Genomic DNA, 9,750 nt, shown 5'->3' with positions numbered 1-9,750 from the left:
ATCCATACATGACTACTGGAAAAACCATAGCTTTGACTAGACGGACCTTTGTTGGCAAAGTAATTTTATTTAATGCTGCTGACGTTTGAACCCAGATCCACCCATGCTCAGATATAGAACTAAGGAACCACATGGCTTTGGCTGTGTCCAGCAGGAACTTTCTGTCCCTTGGGACAAGATTGGGAAATGGGTCCTGTTGGTCAGTTTAGGGTGACATGTAGACACTGGGCAGATCATTACAGCCAGTATAATGGACGTGAGCCTCCATTTGCTGTCAACATGAAAGTATCTGGTGGTCTCCAGCCCTCTGACTGGTAACAGCTGCTTCTGGAGTGGTAGTGGTGATGCTGTAGGCAATAGGAAGACACATTTAATATTAATATTTATTTAAGCAGCCTACTGTCAGCTCCTTCTCAGGTGCCCGAGAGAAGCAACAGGTCTCCTTGGGCGGAGGTTACTGGCACTTCTTAGTGACATTCTGCTCCTGCGGTCTCTGCCTTGTTCTTAGCTTAGTTCCTGGTTGGTGCAGCTACTGCTAGTATAGTTTGATGGGAGATTCCAGCACTTTGAGCTTGGTTGTCTATCCTGACCCCTTTACTTCCCTCTGTTGACAGAGACAGACCAGTCTGAATTCAATAAGACTAGTAATTTTTTTTTCTTTTTTAAGACATGTACACATGTTTTAGGGATCATGACAAAATCATGGCCTTGCCTTCCTGTCATGTTCCAAGCCCTGCTTCTGTCTTCTACCATCCTTCTCTGTTACATTCTGGGTGGACACCAGCCAGCCTCCTTCCATCATGATTATTTACCATATTCAACAAGACAGTTGATAAGGATGGGGGGGGAAGCTAGGGTGTTGCAACATGACATGCGGATGGGGAAACAGCAGGAGGAGGCACTGCTGAAATCCAGATTGCCCTCAGAGGGCAGCTGAACCTTGTGGTTTGTTTGTTTGTCTTTATCTTTTCTGATAAAAAGTGGTGAAGGACATCATTGATTACAGACCCAACCAAAAAGCCCCCAAACTTAGGTTGCACTGTGGTGCCTGTCCTCTCGTTGTCACTCTACAATGAAAAATGGTGAGGTAGCCATCCCGCTAGGTCTTTCCTGGGTAAGGCCAGTGCTGACAGTTAGTTTCGAGGTGGCCAAGTGGAAGAGATAAGGGTGTGAGAAGGCAGGGAAGAAAGTAGACAATTGGAGCAGAGGAGGCCTAAGGAAGTGGACAAAATTATAGGTAGATGGAGAAAAGGAAACACCAGGAAACTAAGGGATTACTTTAATTTTGGCCGTGCCTGAGGTGGGGGTGGGATTCAACTGGTGAGGTGAGGGGGCCAAAGCAGGGTGCAGAAGTGGATTTTTCCAGGGTATTGGTTATGGTGGGCGGATTAGAGTGTGGGGCCTCATTAACTTTACATGTTGGTGCTTTTTTGGAGACATGTGCTCGTGGGTGATTATAACAGTCTGTGATGGATGGAAAAGCAGCATCACAGGCCTTGTACCCAGCCTGGTCCTCTGCTGTTCCTCATCTGACTCCAGAGTGGAGGAGAAGTAACTTGCACTCGATCAGAGTTTCCATGTTTAGACCACCCTGGCCTGTTCTTTAGAAGTGACCAATAGTTAAGAGGAATGTCAATAGGCAAGCATAGTTTTTCTGTACTCTAGTTGACTAGGTCTGTGAAGACATTTGAGTGGGATAATTTATCAGTGTTTGGCCTCTTACAGAGGCCAAGCCACTTCACTCCTTTACTCAAGCAAATAGGGCTGTCGTATTTGTCAGGAGCAGCCTAGGTCCAGGACTCCTCTAATCCATGTCTTTCACTTGGCCCTTAATAGTTAGATAGCCTGACTCCATGCCCGAGGCACTGGCCTTTGGTCAGCATCTGTTGATGGACTGGGGCAGAGCTTTTGGCACATGGTCCACTTCCTGTCCTTCTGATTCTTCTGATACTGGTAGTTCTAGATGTGGATCCTGCTCTGCTGACGCCCTTGTGTTAAGTCTACAGGGGAGGGGATGCTGATCTTGGGAGGTAAGAGGCCCAGCTTGCTTTCTGGCCCATTTCAGCTACTGACCAGCCGTTATGGCATAAGTATTTCACTTCCGCACACTTGGATTGCTTTTGGGAAATCAGGGTGGATGTATGAGGCCTTGTACCCAGCCTAGACCTCTGCTCTTCCTCACCTGACTCCAGAGTAGGGGAGAAGTAATTTGCACTCCATCGGAGTTTCCTGGTTTGGGTGCCCCCAAAACCAGAAAGATGACCTTCATTGCCTCCTCCATGCCACTCACATCCTCATAACATCGAGATGTTTCTCTGAAATCTCTTAGACACTCTTTATTACTGTGTTTTTCCCCCCATTCCCAACCCTCTTAAAGAGCTTTACATCTAAAATTTTCAAGTTGATTAGTTTGCTAATAATTTCTACTGTGATATGTGAAATCATGTATTCAAACTGATGAAGGTAGGTGAATTTCTAGAAATCAGAGACTGACTTAAATGAACTAGCCCAACAATGACGCATTTGGCAGCTTCATGTGTCTACTCTCTGAATACCCTGTCACCACACGGTCCTGAGGGTGGTGGACCTGCTGTTGGACTCACCAGCGGCCATTTGGGTAACTGGTCTCCTCTTGGGAGTGAATGCTGCTCCAAAGGAAGAGGAATGTTCGAGGCAGGCGCCTATTCCTGGTGCATCTTGGATGGTAGGACTCCTGAAGATATCACTTTAGTCTTTAAGGGAAGATATTGGTGGGACCATATATTTTGAAATGGTGCCTAGCTTGTTGCTTGGAGGGGTCCAATTTCAGGTCATGACAACTGACCTCAGGTTGTTTTAAATGCTGGGTACACTTGGCTCCCCATACTTCTCAAATTCTCCTCTCTCTGTCAGTGCTCTGTTTCCACCTCTCTGCTGTTTTAGCTGTTAGGCAGTTAAAGGCGTTGTGCCTAATATCTGTAAGCTTTGAAGAACCAATGGGAAGGCTTACCAAAAAAAAAAAAAAAATACTAGCTTCAAGTTAGGCAAAGAAAAAGAGCAAAAATAAATATCTACAAAATGAAACATTTTCAAATTTAAAATGTTGAAAACTATAAATGAGTTTGTTTCTTCACACACATTTCCAAGCACCTGCAGTAATTGCAAGGAGTTATTGCTAGTCATTTATTAAATGGGTTGCTGGTCAACCAAGCAGTTTAAAAAGCAAAATTATAAGGAGCCTTTCAGAAATTTGCCACGTGGCTGTATTTTAACATTTGTGGTTTGGTGACACTGTCATAAGAGGCCTAGAAAATAAAACCATGTAAGTCCTCCCTCCTCACTGAGCCACCTCTGTAATGTTAAAGCCTCAGCATCTCCGGAGGGACTTCCCCGGCCTATGGGGCATCCCTGACTATAGGTTCTCATACACTCCTGGGTGCCTTCTTCACACTTCACACCCTCAGTTATTGCTTAATTTTCTGTGTTAACCTCTTTTGATGTGAAGCGTGTTGATCTTTTACAATTTGGTGTGGCTATGGTTTTAAAGTGTTTTTTTAAAAGACCTTTAAAAAAAAAGATGAATTCAATCATTTGTGAGGAAAGCTTTTGGCTTCTTGAATTTCAGTAGAGCACTGCGGAAGTAGCAGGCATAGGAATGAGACTGTGTTTGCATATTATTAAATAGCTGAGTCTGTAGCCACATGGCATCGGGCAGATCCTCTACCTCATCTGTAAAATGGAAAATAGCTGCTGTCCACCCTGGTACTGACAGGACTTATTAAATGGTTATGTGTTAAATGCTTAGGATTCCTTTTAGCTGTTAAACCCCTGATGAGGATTCAAAGCAGTCTTTTACCTAACAGATTCATGTCTCCATGGGTCATAGGGTTTATCTTTATATCTGATACTTGGATGGACTCAGCCAGAAAACCAGAGGCAAGATGTGGCACCTGTAATGGGTTGGGGTCACACTGCTCCATGACATGTTATAGAGTTAAAAAGGGTGCCTACAGGCATCTCTGTGAAGTTCGCCATGTTCTAGCAGGACCCACTTGTCAGGGTGAAGTGAGCAGGCAGGCTGCCTCAGGGCTCAGCACTGCTCGGCTACTGTGTGCACCAAACCAAATGAAGAGCTCCCGTGTCATCATGCCAGAGTGTTACCTAAGGCTACCATGTGAGCAACTGCATGTCATCAGAACTCAGCTCTCTCCCTTCTCCCAGTATTGCTTTCAGTGTTTCTTCTCCATCAGGCATTCTCTTTAACATTCAGTTTTTAGCAACCTTGTGGTCAGAGAGATTCTACCCATTATTTAAAAAAAAAAAAAATCCTCCAGAATCATGTCTCCCTCTGGTTGACTCCAAAATGACCAGATCTGAGTCCTGTTCTCATCCCTGGAGTGGTAGGGATGTCAGCCTCAACCAAACTGTGTAGATTGAAAGGAATGGGTAAAGTGGTTCCTGAAGGAAAACCTGAATGATTTTACAAAGAGAAAAGACACTGGGAAGGCAGAAATAATAGTTGTCTACTATAGACTGCATTACCTAGTTCCCTGAATACTCTTGGGAGAACATCCTACATAACTACTTGCCCACTGCCATCTTTCACCATCCAAAATCTTCCAGGATCATGGTATAGGATAGGGTGTACAGAACTTCCCTGGTGGTCCAGCGGTTAAGAATCTGCCTGCCAACGCAGGAGTCACAAGTTTGATTCCTGGTCCGGGAAGATTCCACATCCCGTGGGGCAACTAAGCCCATGCTTCACAACTGCTGAGCCCATGCACCCTAGAGCCTATGCTCTGCAACAGGAGACGCCACCGCAGTGAGAAGCCCGTGCATTACAACTAGAGACAGCCCTCGCACAGCAACGAAGACCCAGCACAGCCATAAATAAATAAAAAGAATTGAGTGAGCAAGAATGAATTCAGTTCAACACGTGTTTCCTGACAGAAGGCAAGACTTTTGTACCCGGAAGGCCAAAGTTAAAATGGACACTGGGCAAAAGTTTATCATTTTAGCTAGTGGTATTCTTGGGCTGGGAGGAGGAGTATACCAGGGTGGTAACACAGAGGGAGGAGAACCGGCAGTGGGAACACCATGTGGGCTGTGGACAGGAGGAAGGGTAGGAGGCCAGCTTGAAGAAAGGAGGACATGCAATGTCTGTTGGTGCTTTCCATCGTGGTTCTGTCTTTTTCCACCTCTGGAAAGACAAACTCAGAAGTGGGGAGGAAGATCAAGGCTTTTTCCCATTGCCAGGAATACAAGAATTAAAATGATAATGACAGTGACATGAAAAGCTAGCCCTAGAAGAGCACTGAAGACATATATAAGTGATGACAGGAATTAGGATGGGGACATGATGGGTATTATTCTTATTTCCAAATAACTTGCACTATTTTGTTTTTATAGTTATATACCTGTTTCTGTGTGTGTATATGTTTACTTATATGAAGAATCTCAGGTGCAACTCCCATTATTTTTCATCAGCTGCAAGGCAAATAAAAGATTAAGCATCCTCTTTGTCCTACTCCTCTGCACCTTCCCTTAAAACACACACAGACACACACAGACACACACAAGCAACTTACTTATGATGTAGTTGGGGCCTGTGGAAGGAAGTGCCACAGATGGAGAGGAATCCAAGGCCTGCTCATGATACTGCCTAAGTGGCTTACCTCTACCCTTGCCTGTCTTCAGGATTCTGGGTCAGAGCACTGTTTCACCTCTTAATTAGATTACGTTAGGTCTGCTGTAATGTTTCCCAGAGCATGTTCTGTTGTACACTAGCATCATACAATGCTTTCCCTGAAAAAGTGAAAAGAAAGTGTTAGTCGCTCAGTCGTGTCCCACTCTTTGTGATCCCATGGACTGTAGGCTGCCTGGCTCCTCTGGGTGAGAATACTGGAGTGGGTTGCCGTTCCCGTCTCCAGAGGCTCTTCGTGATCCAGGGATCAAACCTGGGTATCCCACACTGCGGGCAAATTCTTTACTGTCTGAGTCACCAGGGAAGCCCTTTTCCCTGAAAAGCCAACTTAATATAGGTGTAGATGGTGTTGCAGTCTCTAGTGCAGGTTTGGAGGCCACAATGTGTACTAACATAGCAGAAGCTCTGAGGAGTCCTGTAGCTGAAACTGTCTTTGTTTTACTACTGCTTTTCAAACTGACTTGGACATTGAACTTTCCATACCTCCACCCACAAAAAAGTATTGCATGTAGTGCTTTTATTCTGCAAATCATATTTGACAGGTACTTGGTCTTCAGGTACTTGGTCTAGTAGGATTTTTTTTTAGGAAAGATAAACTCTGCCATTTGTGATTGGAATATTTGTAAGAAGTCAAGCAGTTGGAATAATAAGTCAAGCGGTTAGAATCTAGTGACTAACCCTTGCCCCCATCTTACAGCATTGACACCCACACCCATGAGCTTCAGAGTATGGGCCCCACCTAGTCCTATACCATCTTACCTTCTTATCGGGCTTCTGGGAATTACAAGGGTCAGAAATGGGACTAGGCTGGGATTTTGTGTGTGTGTGTTGTGATAAACTACAATGTCCCTAATCTCTTGAGGGGGCTTCCCAAGTAGCTCAGTGGTAAAAAACCCATCTGCCAATGCAGGAGATGTGGATTCAACCCCTGGGTCGGGAAGATCCCCTGGAAGACAAAATGGCAACCTACTCCAGTATTCTTCCCTGGAAAATCCCATGGATAGAGTAGCCTGGTGGGCTACAGTTTATGGGTCACAAAGAGTCAGACATGACTTAGCAACTGAGCACAATCTCTTTAAGAGTCACATTGACTGTTCTTTCCTTCTTGGCTCAGAACCTTAACATGGCAGTGGAACCCACCTGAGCTCTCAACGGGAGGGGGTCAGAAGATGTTCTACTGACTTGGGAGCCCAGAGAGAGCGCCAGAACCCTGTGAGGGCTTAGCCCAAATCTTGGTAATAGGTCAAGGAGAAACCCTTGGGGAAGGAGCACCATAAAATGATTGGCCCATATTTTTACATTTCAAGCCATATTCAAGCCTGAGCGCCCAAACACCTGGATTTTCAGAACTCTGACCTGGGCACCACTTGCCAGCAGCTATCACCAAGATGTGAAGACTGGGCCCTCAAAGCAGTGGGTCTGGGAATGTGGAGAGGCCTTGGGCTTTTTAAACAGGCATTTTAACAGATGCTGGTTTAGTTGTTGTTAAGTTGTGTCCGACTCTTATGACCCAAGGACTGTGGCCCACCAGGTTTCTCTGTCCATGAGGTTTCCCAGGCAAAAATACTGGAGTGGGTTGCCATTTGAATTGCACTTGCAACAAGCCCCTACTGGCCCTGCTCCTCTGTTAATAAGCTGTCCAGAAAAGAGCCTGCCTGGATACTCTCTGAGTGTCTTCTTCAAAATGTACAACTTAAGTAGGAGCTTTCTTTTTTTTTCTCCAGCATGTTATTTTTTTTATTTCAAGGAAGGTAAAAATGCAACTGAACCACAGAAAAAGATTTGTGTAGTGTACAGAGAAGGTGCTGTGACTGATAAAACGTGTCAAAAGTGGTTTGTGAAGTTTTATGCTGGTGATTTCTCACTGGACAATGCTCCATGGTCGGGTAGACCAGTTGAAGTTGATAGTGATCAAATAGAGACATTAATTGAGAAAAATCAGTGTGATATCCAAGTGGATGCTTTTTAAAGCTGTTGATGCTGTACATAAAGGAAAAGCTTTTGCATCTCTTAACAACCTGAGTGGGTACTATTTGCAGTTCTGAGTTTTGTCTTCTGGGAGTTCAGAAGGTGAAATAGCAAAGGTTTAATCAGAGTCCTGAATGTGACCCAGGTTAGGAAATAACAAAACAAACTTGAACTCCTGTTCACCCACCTGAGAGGAAGAAAAATGTAAAAGGAAGTGGAAAACAACCAAACCTCAGATGGAGGGAGCAAGTGGCAAGTGCCCTTCTTAAGAATACCAAGAAAACAACATTGGCATGGAAACCAGACAGTGGCAGGGGGGAGCTGCCAGGGGAACAGCAAGGAGTCAGTCCCGCAGGGACTGTCCTGGTTGTCTCATCTGTTTGCCCCTGACCTGAGGGGACTGAACACCAAGCATCTCATATGACTTGTATATTCTTGTGTGACTCCAAGTGTTAGGAACTGCCACTGTTATGAGTAATATACAGATTCACTTTAAAGTAGCACTGAATTCATAATTCATAAAGTATTTTCTCAGTGAACAGGTTCCTTCATGTGGAAAGAGGTCTGTGAAAATTTTAGATGTTTAAAAGAGGTTCTCATGCTTTCTTAAAAAGATTAGAATGACTGTTATATTGAATGCAATTATTTTCTCCCCAGTGGTAGTCTTCCTGTTGGTTACCCATCTGGAATGTTTGAATTTGTTGGCACAAATCTTGACTGTCTGCTTGTGTCTGGGGAAGGGATAGGTTAGGAGAGAGAAGCAATGGGAATATAATAAAGAGTGGCCCTTAGCAAACTGTGGATGCTGTGTGCCATTACCACCATCCTCCTTCCAGACCGCCCACCCTGCTACTAGGCAACAGTTAGCACAGGACCTTTAGTGGTCCTGCTCAGCCATTGGTTGTCTCCTCAGTGGCTCCGCCCCCCCACCCTGCCCCCCAAGCAGCCGTCAGTGAGTGACCGTTAATGATCCTGCTCAGTCATCGGTCGGTGCCCCAGTGGGCCCCTCCCACAAGCGACCAACTCTCCAGGAGCAACCTTAGTGAGGCCATTCAGCCAACCTTCAGTGGAGTGGTTGGTGGTCGTCAGGCAGAGAGTAAGGTAAGGGGTGGATCCTGGCCTTCTTCCCCGTGGCCCTCCAGCTTACCTGGCTTCAGGCCAGTAAGTGAGTGGAGGGGCCCAGAGAACAGGCTGGGGGCTGTGTCCTAGAGGCTGTCCTAGAGCTCTCACCAAAGCCACCGGCTGGCTGGACCCAGACCTTGAGGCTACAGTGAACCTCTCCCCTACCCCCACCCCTGTGACCTAATGGCAGCAGCCATATGCCTAGAATGTCATCTGCGGGACCTGGCCCCCCCACCATTTGGGCGGCCTGAGGAGCTGAAGGCGAGAGGTCCTGGGCACCTGGCTCCCTCAGGGATGACAGCTGAGCAGGGTCTAGGGTCCTGGTTCTGAAGGAACCATCAACTGAGAGCTTTTCAGCCAGGACCTGGACCTCACAGGGGAAAAGTTGAGCCTTGGGACCTCATCATTTCTTGTCAGAATGGAGAGTAACATTTGTTTGGTGGATATTTACAGGAACATTGTTATCTAACCATAACCTGACCTCAAGGCTCTGACACCAAGAAGTCTGCAACAACTAACCCTACTCCTTCACTTTTCCTAGAAAAGGACTTTGCTGAGAGCTTTTGTTGGGGGGGAGATTTGGGAGTTTTAAGGCATGAGCACCATCTTCTTGCACACCCCTGCAATAAACTTTTCTCTGTTCCAAACTCCCACGTTTTGGTATTGTTTGGCCTCACTGTACATTGGACACATAAACTTACTTTCTGGTAACAGGAAGACTGGAGATCATATCAGTTATTGAGCTGTTCTCAATCATCATTCAAAGAGAGGACGTTCCATTTGGCATCATGATCTGCTGATACTAAAATGTGTCCCAGCTCAGCCTTCTTGCTTTGAGATAAAGTGCTGTGTTCTTCCCTCAGGATGTTTTCTTCTGTAATGTAGCAGCCTTGCAAGGTGGTAAGTGTTCAGATTTCCCTGACTCACAACTCCTACTCCTTTATGGATTTCAAAACACTTCCAGGAACATTATCTCC

General features: G+C 45.6%; 1 long non-coding RNA gene across 1 annotated transcript; it reads right to left on the bottom strand.

Moving 5' to 3' along the window:
* On the bottom strand, window positions 1–5,782 carry LOC122685858. The gene is made up of 3 exons (XR_006338560.1): window positions 5,655–5,782; window positions 2,604–2,984; window positions 1–347 (listed from the first exon to the last, which is right to left on the bottom strand). It is a non-coding gene; the product is annotated as an uncharacterized LOC122685858 (long non-coding RNA).
* Between the last annotated feature and the right edge of the window lie 3,968 nt (window positions 5,783–9,750).

The sequence above is a fragment of the Cervus elaphus genome, chromosome 29 (assembly GCF_910594005.1).
Source record: "Cervus elaphus chromosome 29, mCerEla1.1, whole genome shotgun sequence".
Lineage (NCBI taxonomy): Eukaryota > Metazoa > Chordata > Mammalia > Artiodactyla > Cervidae > Cervus > Cervus elaphus.
This window is presented reverse-complemented; position numbering and strand designations above follow the sequence as displayed.